General features: G+C 39.7%; 1 protein-coding gene across 39 annotated transcripts in view; it reads left to right on the forward strand.

Moving 5' to 3' along the window:
* Positions 1–6,365: 6,365 nt before the first annotated feature.
* PTPRD (protein tyrosine phosphatase receptor type D) overlaps positions 6,366–16,435 on the forward strand; it is a 540,170-nt gene continuing 530,100 nt past the window's right edge. For 19 of the 39 annotated variants that reach the window (XM_027615448.2, XM_027615441.2, XM_027615451.2 and 16 more), the window contains exon 1: positions 6,367–6,643. The gene's annotated coding sequence lies outside the window, so the exon portion shown is untranslated. Of the gene's footprint in view, positions 6,644–16,435 lie in introns of all 39 variants that reach the window. The other 20 variants (XM_027615468.2, XM_027615469.2, XM_035723608.1 and 17 more) reach the window with 5 other exon arrangements.

Genomic DNA, 16,435 nt, shown 5'->3' on the forward strand with positions numbered 1-16,435 from the left:
TAAGAGTCAGCCTCATGCAATAAAAATTTTAAACAAATGCTGCTTTACTTTTCCATCATTCTCTTTTTTTCCCTATCATTCTCCAAACAATTTTCCCTATCATTCTCACAAACAATACAAACTGTGGTTGGCCATAGAACCAATAATAACATTGTAGTTTAAAATTTAACTTCATTTCCAGACGATATCCCATGACATTGACATTCTGTAGATAGTGAACCCAAGCTTTTCCTCTTTTAAAGAATCTTGTTATCCCTCCCAAAAAATATCTGTGATTCATTTCTACAGTCTCTTGCTATTCAGCAAAATGGAGCCTGCTTCATCAGTTTCTGGTCTCTGTAGATTTCCCCTTTATTGAGTGATTAATTACTAGCTTTCTGGTGACTTCTTAATCTTTTTCTGTATTTTAAAATATTCCTTCATTTCGAAATTCTCTAGTGTATGATACAAACTCTAAATGGAACATAAGTAACAGCAATTACTTCCTCTTTCTTCAGCTTTGCCTTTACTACCAAAGACATCATTTGGAAAATGTATTAAAGAATCATAAAAGTTTAAAACTTAAAAATAAACACTAGGCAGTTAGTTTTGTCAATGAAAACATTAGCATTTAAAGGTTAAAGTGACAAAAAATGTGCTTATTCCTTACATTACTAACAGAGTGCCCATTTATATTAGCAATAGTTGTATTTTTAAAAGATGCTGCAAATATATAAAGATTGGTGGCCTCTGAATACTTAAACACAATAGATTTAAGACAACAAAACCAAAACACATTTTTGTTAGGGAATACTGAAACCCACTGCTTAATGTATGAGTTAATGGGACTTCTTGACAAATCACCTGTTAAATTTTAGCTGACAGCTTGTCATATATTAATTATAAATAATTGTAATATACGGCTATCATAATGCATGCAACAAAAAAAAAAAGGAAGAAAGGTAATTAGAGTATATCCTTTGTTTTCCCCCTCCATTTCTTGCTCACAAGAAAAAAATGACCCAATGTTTCACTTGGGTTGGGATAGTGCCAATGGTTAATGGAATGCCCCACTCTACTAAAGAATTTAATGGGAATATCCATTTGTCACAGTCGCATGCCGTAATCTCCAGTAGCAGAGCCAATGGAAAATAGCATTGTACCATAACGTCCTCTACACACTGCAGGTGAGGGTGAAATGCAGCAGCCAAACTGAACAGAGTCAGGGTAGAGGGCCTGGCTTTTCTAGGCCTTCTTTAGAGAAAAATATGGATTTCTTTTCTTTTTTTTTAAATATTTTATTTATTTATTCATGAGAGACGGGGCGGGGGAGGGGGAGAAGCAGAGGGAGAAGCAGGCTCCCAAGGAGCAGGGAGCCCGATGCAGGACTCCATCCCAGGACCCTGGGATCATGACCTGAGCCGAAGGCAGACGCTTAACCATCTGAGCCACCCAGGCGCCCTGGATTTCTTTTCTTTAAGAGAACACTGCTGCCTGACAGCAACAAGAAATGCTGCCCTGGAGAAAAAGAAAGTGCCTTTCTTTCATATGGAGAAAAATGTGAATATTTGCATAGCATGTCTCAAAATATCTAACCACTGCTTTGTCTACTGGAAACCCCCTTGTTTGTAAAGAGACGTTCATTAGTGGAATCAGAAAGACCAGGGTTAGACTCTCATTTCAATCACCAACTAGTTCTGCATAGGAGCTTCCAAATCTGAAGAATGGGACTAACAGCATCTAAACGTGCTATGTTACTGTTAGAATGCATAGGACCATATGAATCCAAAAATCAGCATGGCATCTGAATTACTGTCTTCCTTTCTTCTTCACAATTTAGATGGAACTATGGTGTATTCTGATTATTTCACATGTGTAGATCCTGTGTTCCCAAATGAATCAAACTATTGTTTAGTGACTATATTTAATATCTCTTTGTTTCATCTCTCTCATGTAACAGTTCTGTGTCTGGAACAAGAAGTAAGCTACTGAAAACTGTTGTATGAATTAAACTGAAAAACTCTCTCAAACATTTTAACCCTTGTAGAGATGAATAGTTATTTGAAGATTAAAACCATTAATTATTATTATTTTTTATTTTTTAAAAGATTTTATTTATTTGAGAGAGAGAACACGTGAGAGAGAGAGAGAGAGAGAGGGAGAGAGAGAGAGGGCGAGAGCATGAGTTGGGGGGAGGGGCAGAAGGAGAAGCACACTCCCTATGGAGGAGCAGGGAGCCCAATGCAGGGCTCAATCCCAGAACCCTGGGATCATGTCCTGAGCCAAAGGCAGACACTTAACTGACTGAGCCACCCAGGCGCCCAACCATTAATTATTATTCCATTTGTGCATTTAGCCACAAATGAATTGTGTATATTGGACATAACTATCAACTATAGGAAGAGATCTCAGATATTCTTTTCACTACCCTATGAAACTATCTTCAGAACATGTCACTTGAACTTATGTCCTGTTTCTCCATTCTAACTGAATTAAAAAAAAAAAACGGCTCTTACAAAGAAAATATTATCGACAACAAGTATTTGATTCCTTGGTTAACAATGTGTAATCAGAATAGAAGTAAAAACACACAATTTGAAGTCAAGCCAATATAGGTTTAAAATTCTACCTTGGCCACTTGTTAGCTATGTCAGTCTGGCCAAATTATCGTCTCGAATCCTGTTTTCTCACTTGTACAATGGGGCTAATTATACTTAACTACCAAGGCAATTGTTAAGACTGGAGGCAAGGCATCAGCCTTGAAACTTTTAATCTCTAGCCACATGATCGAAACAAAAGTTTTACAGAACAATATTTAGTGTATATAATGCACTCTTCGTTCTTTTCTTTTCTACTTTCATTTCTTTTGTTTAAAAAATTGTTCACGACCTACTAGGTTTGTGACCCACAAAAGGTCATGATGCGCCTTTTGAAAACACTGGAATAGAATAATGTTTAGTATGTAATACAAGAGTAACAAACGATTACTATCATTGTCGTTATGATTATTTTTAGTCTTTTTAGGATGTTTCATTATAGGTGAGAATAAAATCTTTCAAGTCCTTCTAGGAACTAACTCCCTTGGATGGGGTCCAAAATAGACTCATACTCATTGTATGCTGAATTATGCACTAGAGGGGGTTGTGCTATAGCAAAGTTCCTGTGTACTATTCATGACAGAACGTAAGAGCAAAAGAACTAAGAAAATGTCTAGTTCCATTTCTTCATTTTTCTTCACTTTAGTATAGTTTTAAAATATTCTATATTTATTGCTCATTGATAAGTGGGAAAAAACTGATCTAGAACTGGGAGGTCACTAGGAAGAGTTGGGGGCAGGGTGACACTGGGTCATGATATCTGGGTTTGGGGTCTGCTTCTGCCACCAAATAGTTGGGTAACCTTAAACTCTCAAGGATTCAGTTTCCTTACCTGTAAAATTAGGTGATATCAACAGATGATTATCTCACCTCTGATGTTCTTCAACTTCAAATCTCCGAACAATAAACACTCCCAGAGATTATATGAGAGGCCACAGTGTTGCTTTGTTACAAATCTACTGTGAATGAATTAATATTTGTATATGGGGTGGCTGCCTTAGCCCACTGCTGCTCAGATGTGCACAGAGTCTGGCTCCTCTGTTTCCTTGATCCCTTCATCCTCAGCAGCATTGCCCTGAATAATGCTGGATCTTGTACAATAATAGCTCAGACTCGATAGTCACCTTCTCCCATTGCTACTTCTTTCTCCGAGATGTTTTTTTTACTGTCGGACAGGAGCATCTAGGACCTTCTGGTGTCAGGAAAGTAGAGTCCTTGGGCTAATCTCACTTACTAATACTGTTCTTTGTCTCCTTTCTGGATCATTTTGCTACCTGTTTGTTGCTCATGTTGGTAATGATCATTGCTACATTCTGTAGGTAGTCTAACTGGCTACCAGTGGGGTAGGTTATTTCCTTAACTACACTCCCAGATGGTAGTCAGACTTCCCAGCCGCCATCTTTTAAAATCAGGTCAGATCTGGTCAGACTTCCTTAAAAGTGGCAGAGGGATGAGTGTCTCTCCACCAAATGCAACATAAAAGGATTATTAGGGTTTTTAAAACTTTGTTTTTTTTTCCCCCCTCGGACATCCAACTTTGCAGGAGGAAAATGGGGCTTGCCAGTTTATGGAGGAGGATGTGACAATGAGAAAGACAAATCAGTTTACACCTTGAGTGAGAATCACCTGTGTGGAGGCTCGGATTTCGGAATCCATCCTTAGGGCACAGGGGCAGGGACCCATCATAACCTGTTCAGCCTTTCAGTTCCTCATGTCATCAGAAAGACTGGAGGGTAAACCTGGCTCTGGGGTGCCTTGAACAGATAGAAAGTTCTTCTTTTTACTATAAGGCTATCCATTAAAAAAAAAAAAGTACAAGGAAGAGTCATGCCAGAATGATCCCTCCTCCCCAAATTGCTGGAAAACTAAACTTAATTTAGCAAGACTCCTTGCAAAAATATGTGGCTTCTTTTTGGAGCACAAAAGGGGCAGAGGATTACTGACCAACCCTTCAGTGTGTTTCAGGAGTACAGCGTGCAGATGGTGGGAACAAATGGGCAGCTTGAGACAACAGTCAGGATGCCAAATCTTTAGTCCGAACCTAAGAGGTCTGCTTACCTTTGCCCTTTCAAAAACAGCCTCCAGCCTGCAGGGATAAGTATTGTGTGTATGTGCTGGCCTGAGTGCAGAATGAGCAAGGGAGGTGGCTGGAGGCCCTGCCTTTACTTTATTTAACCTTTCTGACCAAGTTTCTATTAAAATTGTGGTAGGCCAGTTGCCAGTGGTGGCTTCCAGCTGCTGACTTTTTCCACATGCTGGAGATCCTGTGAGGAGGAGTGAAGAAGGTTAAAATGTGCCTGTGAGCTAACAATCCATCCAGTGTGTTCTGTGGATGAAGGGTTCACAGATGAAGCTTGTGTAGGGGAACGACTGAGTGCATGTCTAGGGAGGGGGATTTATGGTGTTCTTCAGAGAAGTGGGGAGCAGTGAATTTCCAACATCCTAAAAAGCAAGTAGCATGGAAGCAAGACAAGAGTTATCCCACTAAGGATGATTCGATACTTCCCTTTCTTCCTCTTTGACTCCAAAGTAGATCCTACGAGCATCCCCGAATAAGACTGCCAAGGTGAACTGGGGCGGACACAAACGGTCTCATCAACGCGCTCCTTATATTATTATAACTGCTTTGAATGGGGGCGCGATCAGCATTTTTTTCCTCCAGTGTGCCGGGATGCAGAGCAGGAGAGCAGGAGGCACCCGGGTGTGCATCTCTTAGGAGATGAGTGAATTTGTTGGAGGGGGTCTTTTCTGGCCTGGTGGATGGATGCTGGGGAGTGACGTCACCCCGCCCCCTCCTCTGCGTGTGTGTGTGTGTGTGTGTGTGTGTGTGTGTGTGTGCGCGCGCGTGTGTGTGTGTGTGTGTGTGTGGTGTGCGTCTCCTTCACCCAGCTCTCTTGCCTGTCTCTCCTTCGTCCGGCTCTCTGGCCCTTTCAGTGGGTCAGTGGTCCAGATTCAGGGATTCGCCAGCGGGCGCAGCGGGCCTGGCTCTCCCTGCGCCTGGGCGCACCCACACTCACACTCTCACGCTGGCAACGCGCACACACAATCTCCCAGCGCGGGGGCACCGCGATTCCGTGGGATCCCCAGCACGGTTACGAGGATTTTAGAAATCACCCAGACAAGGAAACAAAGAAAGAAGCTTTCCAATCACTTTCCCGAGCTTTTTCATTTAATTTCCCCACCAAATCACCTCGCCTCCAACCATAACCACCAGGTTCACGCCAAGTCCAAGGACTGGGCTGGACTGGCCATCCCACCTCCTGGCTCTTGACTCCGCTCGGGCCGGTCTCCAGGCTTCGCCTCGCCTCCTCTCCCCTGCCTCCCTTCTTTCCCCGCCGGCCTCAGTTTCTGGTTACCTCTCGCGTGCGCTTCACTTTTGGGGGGAAGAAGCGACGAAGGGAAGGGAGGCGCTGAGGGGGGCAGCCGAGTTGCTATTTGTGGCCAAAGAATCCTCTTTAAAAGAAGCAGCGGCAGGAAGAAGGAAACGAGAGAAGAGGAGGGAGGAGAGGAGACCCGGCCCCGGACCCCCTAGCCGCGAGCAGCGGAGCGTCGAGGAGCGGGAGGAGGAGGAAGAGCAGGAGGAGGAGGAGGGAGAGCAGACATAGCGGCGGCGGCAGCAGCCTGCGGAGCGAGCGCAGGGCGAGCAGGAGGAGCGGGAGGAGGAGAAACCGCCGCGGAAGCCTCCGGCTCAGAAGGGCCAGGAGGACGGCCCGGGAGGAGGAGGAGGAGGAGGCGGAGGAGGAGGAGAAGGGGGTAGGGGTGGAGGGAGGGCGGGGGGACGCGCTCCTCTGGATGCTGGATTTCGGGTTTTTGGACTCACTCGCTGACTCTCCTCCACTTCCTCGCTCTGGACTGGGCTGGCCATTCGAGGGCCGGGCGGCGGCAGCGACTGGGGGGACTCCCGCGGCGGCGGCCGCAGCTCGGCGGGATTAAATTGGCCGCCCAAAGGCGGAGGCTTGGGCAGGAGCGGGCTGCGCGGCCGTGGCGGGGCGCGAAGGCGCTGGGGAAAAGTGCTGGTGGCGGCGCGGGAGGCGGTGGCGGCGGCTGCCCGGAGCCAACATGACCAGGTAAGTCCCCGAGTGACCCGGTCCGCCCCCCTGTGCCCTCCCCTCTCTGCGCCAGGGGCTTGCCCTGAGCCTGGCTCCGGCAGCCCGCTCCTACCGGGCCGGGGCTTCCCACTCCCGCGTCCGCGAGCCCAGCGCCCCGGCTCCGGAGCGCACACAGTTTGCTCTTCTGAACCTCCTTGGGCAGAGGTCTTCCCTGCACGGTCGCTTGTCGTTTAAAACCTCAGACCAAGGGAGAGTGGCAAATCTAGAGAATGAGGGTGTTTGTGTATGTGTATTTGTGCGACCCCCGCTCTCTCCTCTTAGGGTGGGTAGAGTATTGGGGCTATGGAGGAGCTGTGGGGCAATCCGACCCTACCCAGGAGGGATTCTGCCTCTGCATGTATCTGTGTCTATCTTTTTCTTTTTTTCTTTTCTTTCTTTTTTTTTTTTTTTTAAGAGGCAGTGATTACTGTTTTAAGGAGGGCTGGTTATGGTGAGGGGGCGAATTCTTTTTCTTTCCTCCGAACTAGTGGGGGGAAGGAGAAATAGCAGGAATCAAAGTCTACACGGCTGCCATAGAGGAGGGGGATTGTTTTGGAGACCTTTCCATGGCAGAATCAAAGATCCTAGTTCTGCTACGGGAATCTGCTATTCTTACTCCTTCCGTAGGGAAGGGAACGCAGAATTTATAATGAAAACTCCAAGTTGTAGGAAACAATTTAAAAAGAAAGCCACAACAAACCAAAGCTTCTTGGCTTTTCCGTCGATTTATTGTAGCTTTTATGTAGGCATGTAGAAAACTTGGATTGTTTATGAGGTTGATTTTCATTTAGAAGCATTAACAAATGAAGTCAGTTTTCTTATGCTTAAAAAAATTCTTGAACACTAAAGTGTGAGCTTGGCTTTCATTAATTGGGTGTTCTAGGGTTCTGAATAGTAGTTCAATTCTCCAAAACCGGGACTATCACATCTACTTGTATTGTTTCCAGATCGCCTCCCAGTACACGACTTGCCTAATGTCTCTGTTTTCTAAAATTCTTAGAGTGATCCCCCAAGACCAAGCTACAGTTTGTGTCTTAAGCACCCAAGAAGATTCCGGAGGGATCACTCTTCCTGTATTTTCTCTTAAAGTTTTTTTGTTTGTTTGTTTGTTTTCTTATAGATGCCTATAGACACAGTGGCAGTGACTTAACAGAGCTTAGCACACTCATTTTGAGCCTCTTAGAGACTAGTAACTGCTTATGACTTGAGATAGATTTGCTGTTGGACTTCAGAGCTACAGACATGGACATTTCCCTTTGATGTGTACTTTCCAACCATCCTGTAATAACACGAATATAACACGAATAACACAGAGTTAGTCCAACCGTTCATACTTTTGACTATTTTGGCTATTCTGTCTGTATGAAAGTGTACACACCCACTACTCAACTTGAGTAAAACCAAGGTGATGTACCAGGACTTGAAATATACTGATTTAAAAGAAGATTTAGATGATACCTACCTAAAGATTGTGTTATGTTGGTAATATGATGATATCCAGGACAATGCTTAGTAGATATTATACTTATTTTGAAAGCAAATTCTGTTATATGCCACAGATAGATATTATTTTATTGACTTAGCAAAGAGAATAAATTTTTAATGCTAGATGTCCGAATTCTTGAAATAGACATCCTAAATGGATATAGAAAGAAAATTTCCCTACCTCCCACCTCCCATAATTATGTACTGTACTTTGCTTTTCAATGGAGCTAGCAATTCTGTGACAGATTTTTAAAATTCACCCTCATGCTATCAGCTATTATTGTACTTTCAAAGTGTGAAATTGACAAGCTGGTCAGTTTCATGAATTCAGCTGTCAGATTGTGTCCAGTTAAAAATTGCTAAAAGCTGTAAATGTGCCTGCCTGGAATTTTCTTTTGTAAAGGAAAGACAACGAGAGGATGAGGGTTAAGGGGTGTTATTAATTGTACATCTTTTAAAAATAAGTGCACTCCAATGTAAGTTTTATCACTGGCTGTTGTTGGGAAATACATGCCGATTTCTACTATTTTAAAAGTGGCCTTCAGTTTGTATCAGTATTTCATTTAAAACAGTTGGCACTTTACTTAGAAATTATCTGTTCTTAAAGCCCTCAGTATCCTAAGTATAATAAGAATGAAATTCAAAGAGGAAAATTGTCTCTCAAATATATCTTAATATATTTGAGTTATATATCACTTTTTTGTAATGACATGTAAAGAGGTGGATGTTAAATATTTTATTGTGGAGGTTATGTAACACAAATTCTTCCTGGACCAGTGCAGTGGTGGTTATTAAAGTAATGAAATGTGGTGATCTACTTTAATATATATGTATTTTGGTAGATAACCATGAAAGTAAAACTGATTAAAGTATTAAATACAATGACTTGATTTGCCTTTTGAGAATGACATTCATGTAAAGCCAGAATATCTCCAAGTGGAAAACTGAGAATTGGAATCCCCTCATCTGCTGCTGTCCGCTGAGCCACTAGGGGCCTGTATTACTGTTCTTATATCCAAGAGATACCCTTGTACGGCAGATGCAAACCCTTCCTAGAGAGACATTAAAAAGAAAAAAGTAGGCAGTCCCCTAAGTTTTTGTTTGTTTTTAACCTATTGACTCATGCTGTAGTGTTAGCCATGGACATTGATTGAAGAGTTTTTCAAGAACATTATTTACAGAGCTTCTCTGAAACTATGATGGTATAAGGTGATTTTTTCATATAAAATGTGAAACAAAAGAGGTATTTGTGTAAATTCATATGTGATCGCAGATTCTCAGTGTATGTCAAGGATAAACAAATAGGAACATTAATAACTTTTTTTATTGGACTGATAAGGATGTTATTTGCATAATATAGGGTTAAAAGATAAATGAAGCAGAATTACTTTAAGGAAAGTGTAGTCGTAGATTGATGGTGCGATTAAACTCGCTTTGTAAGGTGCTGTGCAAGTTAGTATGGAAGGGGAATCTGAGGCTCTGACTCCAGTTTAGTCAGCATTTGAGGGACCTGGATTGAAGATGCACTATACATTTTTAAGTGTCAGTTTCACAAATTTGAAATCGACCAGCCGTGGCTATCTTGATAGACATTAGGCAATAAGGTCAAGTATACTTACAGTGTTCTTTTGTTGATTTTCAGTTTTTCAAACTGACAAGGGTGACTGTTGGTAAAAGAGCACACTACTGGCATTTGCATATTGGATTTCCTTCAGACCCAGCCTGATTTATCAAGCCATTAAATAATTCTATTTTTAAAAAGATGCTATGGATAAATAAGAATTCATTAACATAATCCCATATGAAAAGTGCCATTTCAGGAAAGATGGATTTCTCAAGGTGATTTTGCTTTAAAACTACCCTTCTTCAATTTCAGCTGCGTGTTTGTGGGTAGTCTGAGAGGTGAAAACGTGTGGGCTCTAACTTGTGTCCCTGAGAGCCTCAAACTTTTAGACTCACATCTTTAAATCTATGCACTTAACCTTTGCTCATAGGTACCCTTTTAGTTCCCCCGAAGTTCCCGGTTATCTCACAAAAGAACTTTACCTTTGACATAGAGTGCTCAACTTAGTGGCCACAGACTATACCTTTAGGGTTGGCATTACAAGATATATGAAGTGCTAAATATACAAATGTAAATATTCAGTTTTCCAGAGTACTCAAAGAATATATTGTTTTTTTTCCCCTATTTCCTTAAAAGGACAGTAGTTTTTGGTTGAAAAGTTTAATGTGAAAAAATAAGTTATATTTTAAACCAGGCCTACTCTGGGTACCTTATTGCCTTAATGGAGTTATTTATTTACCTTTTCTTTGTACTGTTTGGTTTCTTTGAAAAATTCATTTTGGAAAGCTACTTACTTGTGATGGCACAAAGGCAATGTGCAGCCTGAAGCAAAGTCAGTGTTTAAAAACATTTCTTTTTATATTACTAATGATTTTCCAAGAAAGAGCAAAGAGAGGAGTTATTCTCTCTGTGCACCACAAGATTGAGGATTCCCGTATAACACATCATCTAAGAAATCTGATAATGTGGAAGAAGATTGCTTAGAAGGGATTTGTCAGTGAATTTTATTCCAACAAACATCACTTGTTTAAGCTTCTGTAATTTCATAACACAGTGACATTTCCACCAAAGGAATTGTTTGGGAATATGTTTTCTATATGGATAATCTCATTTGCTTCTAATTAGTAGTTGATAACACTTTTTAAAAATTTCATGTTTGGCTTGCATTTGTTTTGACAATTGAAGAGTCCAACTCCCCCCCCACACCATTTTTTAAATAAAAATATATTTCAGCTCTTCACAATTAAGCCCTTAAAAAAGATAGCTGAAAGAATATATGGCTTGTGCTTCCTGATTGTTCATTATATGAAATTATAGCCTTAGATGGAAAAGTTCAGCATTTTCTTTGCGTCATAAGTCTTGGGGAGGTCAAAGAGCAAATACTTATACGTTACAGCAGTCTCTGACCTAATGCAACCTAAATAATAAAGTCATGACAGTGGTGCTAGACTGAAGCATTAATGAAATAGAATTCTTATAAGAAGTATTTCACAAAATTACATTTGGGTCCTCTGCTCCTCGCTTCCCCTTGAATAAATTACCCAGTTGCTTTCATGTAATCAACAGTCAGTTTGCATTTTTTTTTTTTAACATTTTAGTCATCCAATATTTTTAAGACTTAGGCATTAAAGTAATTTAAGTATTATGACCACATATATTGCCATATTCTCAAAACAACATGTCGGGGGAAAAAAATGATTAAAATCATGCCTGTAATGTCCTGCCTTCTTCCTCTCCAGATAATCCATTCAGTATCTTTCTGTTCATTATTTTCTATTTGATGCTGATATATATTTAATTGGATCATGTCAATACTTGTCAGTTTGTCTATAGCTTTTTTAAAAATTACAAAAAAATAGAGCAAAACTGAACTTTTTATTCACTTCTCAATCTACTGTCCCTCAAATCAAATTCCTATGTGTCATAGATCAGTAAATTAAATGAAAGAATTGACAATTTGGAAAGCTAAGACAACTAATTTTGTCTGTAAGCCAGCAGATCTGGTGTACCAGTAGAGAAGTAATATTGAGACAACTTAGATGATCCTTACTCCCCACCTGCAGCAAGCAAGCCTCGCTTTCCTTTGCAAATTACTGCTCTTAGGTGGCAGGCTCTTCTTTAGCTCCTTCAGCATATATTACAATATACAAAAGCGAAAGCAACCATCTGAGGCTAGGCTTTTTCCAAAGTCTTTGGATTTTCACTGACCAGAAACCCTGTTTAACTTTGACGTTCAGAAAACAATGTCAGGAGCCTTGTGACCTTCACCACATTGTTATTTACTGGATTTAAGCTCTGTAACTCTTGTCAGTTTCATGAAATTGATTGAATTTATAAATTCTTCATTGTCTTTTTAACAGCCTTTGGGCTATATTTCTCAATGCAGCAGTAGCTAACTAAATTGAGATTATGAATTACAAAGAGAAAACAGCACTTAGTATTGTTTTGGGATTAGGAGATATTGTACTTTCAAATACATAAAATGATCATCATAATCATTGCGTCACAAGTAATAAGAGACTTCTGTTTTAAGCTTCAGTAAATCAACTCCTTTTATTAACAAAAAATTTCGTGTTAGTACTGATTTTATAAATAATTGAAAATTAGTTTTTTTAATCTTATTTAATCCTGTTAGTACATAATGTATATAAAGGTAATGCTAAAGATTGTAAAATCTCGACTTCCTTCCTTCCTTCATTCCTTCCTTCCTTCCTTCCTTCCTTCCTTCCTTCCTTCCTTCCTCCCTTCCCCTTTCCCTCCCTCCCTCCCTTCTCTTCTCCTTTTCTTTCCTCTCCTTTTGCTGCAGTGAAAAGAACATAAATTTGATGCAAGCAGAACTGAATTTATACATTAGTTTTATCACTTATTGGTGGAATCTTGGGGGAAGTTACATAACATTTCAGTGTCTCAGTTTCATCATTTATAAAGTGGAGAAAATAACCATAGATATAATGAAGATCCAATTAGATAATAAGAATTTGTCTTATTTTTCATAAAAATAATCGTGGATGTAAGAGTTATGTAAGGAACATGTTATATTCATTAATGCTAGTTTCTCGGATAGAATTCTGCCGTCTTTGGCTATCTGCTATAAATTATTGCTACCTGACTTAAAAATTAGGACTTGTTGGTTATGGATGTTTTGTGTATGTTTGTTCAATTTGCACTGTTGTGTACTTCCTACCATTACTACAGATGCTGGAAGTACAGTTTTTTTCCAGCATGTGTATTGAAGTCTGTATCCATCAGTATGTCATGGGACACTATCTCAGAAAGCTTTTAAAGCAAAAGCTAGAAATGATTTTACCTAAAATATACAAAGAGAGCATTTTGCTTAAAAGTCAAAAATGTATTAATAGATTCTTGTTGATATTTGATGTGGAGCTGCGGTCTGGGGGAAGAAATGTTTAGAAAAGCACTTAATTAAAATAGTGAACCAAAAGAATTGCCTTTTTTTTCTTTTAATGGTAGTGCATCTTAGAAAGCTCCTTAGCTCTTTGCCCAGTGCAGCTGTCTTTCCCTGAAAGATCAGGTTTCAAGAGCAATGATGGATGGTGGGTGCCTGTAGCCAGTTGTGGGGTTTGTTCTGAGGTCAAATGTATTGATGGAGGATAGGAATTTACTGCCTTCTGTCTCTCCTTAAGATCTGCCAGTACAATTTCACAGAGAAAAATTAGACTAGACACATCAAATGCTGATCCAGTGTCCCATTATAGGTCAAAAAGATATTTGTTTTCAAAGTTTAAAATAATTTTTTCTTCCATTCCCCCTTCCTCATGTTCTATCCCAACTGAAAGGACTTCTTGATTGTGTGCACTAATGGTTTACTGAGCAAGTAGACCTTGGCCTTTCTGTAAAAACAATTCAAACTACTTGCTATAGTAACTTAATTGAAATATTATTAAAGGATTTTAAGAGAGAAACAAAATAATGTATCTACCAGTTTTCATGTTTCTGTTTGAAACAGTTCAGTATGATTTTAAGTACATGGTTTTACATCTTACTTTAAATGGATCTATCAAGATTGTTTGGCTAGTTAGGAATGATGGTAGTCTATTGGAAATGACTTAAGTATTCTGAATCCACTTAATGACCAAGGAATGATACTCACGTTTTTCCTGGGGGAAAAGAAAGGGAGGGAATTTTAGTATTTTTAGAGGAATAAATTTTGTGAAACATCTTCCATTGGAAACATCCTATGAATGGTAGTCATTCTCTCTGAGTTCTTTCTTTGGCCCTTTTTCCATCAACATTGTTTCCTCTTTATCTGATGTTTTGGCCTCTGTCTTTCCATCTTCTTCCTAAACACTTTTATTGTCATTTTCTCTGTGGCCCTCTTCAGGTCGTCTTTTATCCTGTCTTCTGTTATATTCCTATCCACCTCTCACAGAAGCAATAATTTCTGCATGGATGACCTTCAAAATAAATTTCCTAACATCTTAATGGAGTTCCAGACCTGATTTTTTATCTGCTTGTTAGATGGTTGAGAAATAGAAGGCTCTCCTGTATCCCACACTCTGCATTTCATAAACCTAAAACATTATCTTCCATCCTACTCAAATAGACTTTTTTTTTTTCTTGGTGCCTCATCATCTGATTTATCGCTGCACTAGAAATTTGGGCGTCACCTTTATCTCCTCCCTTCCTTTCATTCTTGTCCCCATTCAATTTTGCAGGTTTGATTCCTGTAATCTCTTTTAACCTTATCACTCCCTTTCCACTGCTCCCTTTCCCATGTTGTTGACATGCTCAACACACAATTCATAGCTGCCTAGGCAATCTCTGTGTGCTCACACTTCTCTCCATTCTTCCTAGAAACTTTCATTTCTGAAATGCCAACCTTCTCAAGTCTGCATGCTCAAGTGCCAAATCCTCAATACAGCAGTCCAAGCACTTTGCAGTTGAACCCTAACCTGCTTGGCCCGCAGCCTCCTTCACACAACTCCAGATGCTCATCCACCTACAGCGTTCAAAGCCCCGTCGGGTTTTGGCAGTACTGTCTCTGGAATCCCCTTTCTCTACCAGCTGTCCTAACTTGCATCCTTTGAAATCCTTCTAATTATTCTCTCATTTTCTAATTCTCAGCTGAAGTACTGTGCCCTTTTCTTTGAATTTAGTTTGAGTTGAATTTAATTGAAACCACGAATGTAAAGAATAATTGTTCATTTGAAACCTCTTATGATGCTCACGACGTCAAGATAGGTAAAAACCAAATTTCTGTTAATTTTTGTGATTTTGGACGTACAGTAGCAGTGGTTGATGTGTGTCCATTCATACGAGTGATAGTTGCTAGAATTTGCTGAGTACTTACTATGTGCCAGGCATTCAGCATAGCACTTTTTCTTCAGTACCATATTTAATCTCTAAAGTAACTGTGTATAAGTTTGATGTTTCATTATCACCAGTTTATTTAAGAGGAAACTGATTCATTGAAAGGTTAAGTGACTTGCTCAAGGTTGCACAGCTAGAAATAGTAAAGGAGCTTAAAGCCAAGGGTTTAAGTCAAGTGATATTACAGTCCCAACTCTCACCCACTCCAGTCTTAACCCTCAATATATGCTCGTGTCTGACAGGATTTTTAAAAAATTTATTTCACATATACCAGGCAAATAAAACCAATATGGCACTTTCTTGACCCAAATTCAGGAAGAATCTTAGGTGTTAATATAGGTTGTCCCTCCATTATTTCCGATGAGTCTCTTCTGCTCCTTTCTCTGATTTGGACTGGAGGCATTGATTTTTTTTTTTATACTTAAGGTGTTTGGATTAGATGGCTTTTTTGTGGCAGTTGCCTTTCAACTCCAAAACTGTATGCTTTTCAGGCCAGTGACACAATGGCTTGAGCTCTGGAGCAGAAGTGGTTAAACAAAATATTTCCACCAAGATTAGTTTTTAAAAATCACAAAGGCTGGCATTTTCAAAACTGCCCAACAGGTAAGGAATCAAAGCATCTTTATAAAGAGAAATATGGATCCAGAAGGATTATCTGAGGAGCAGCCTCACATCAAAGAAATGAAATTATGCCAAGTGACTGATATATATGCATTCTATTTATTGGCAGCCTGCCCTACACAGTTGTATCTGGGAAATGTAGTCAATTATAATGTCTCTTCTAAAATACTCTATTTCTACTGATTACCTGTTAATTTCATTATCAATAACGGATGATTTGATAAGTTTTTCTCCATTTAATCTATTTTGTGAAGGTTTAGCTTTTTTCTTTTTTTGTGAGGCTTCCAAGGCCTATTTCTGATTAATTATGATTTTATAAATAATACAGTACAGGATTTACATTTGTTTGATGATTTGGAAAATTATTTTTTCTCTGGCAACAAGGCACCCTGAAGTTTTAAATCAGACATGGTACATAAAATAAAGTTACATGGAAAATGCTCTGGTCTTTTATGGCTCTTACAGAATATCAACAGTTAAGTCTTCTTTGCCCAGGCTTCTAAAATGCTTCTCACAATCATACACTGTCTTGTCTAGCCATATTTTCCTATGAGTTTATCTATAAACACAGCCTCCAAGAAGCCTGGAGAGGGGTATCCTATCTTCTTTGGGTAATGTGTAGTCAGGGCTCTCCCCCAGTTATAATCTTAAATAAATGTGTTTTGATGATAACAGTTATAAATTAAGAATGGCAAGTTAAATAATTGTTGTTATGCATATTCAGGCACTACCAAAGAAATGATTGCCTAAATGCATTTGAGTCTGATTTT

This window comes from Zalophus californianus, chromosome 13 (assembly GCF_009762305.2).
Source record: "Zalophus californianus isolate mZalCal1 chromosome 13, mZalCal1.pri.v2, whole genome shotgun sequence".
Lineage (NCBI taxonomy): Eukaryota > Metazoa > Chordata > Mammalia > Carnivora > Otariidae > Zalophus > Zalophus californianus.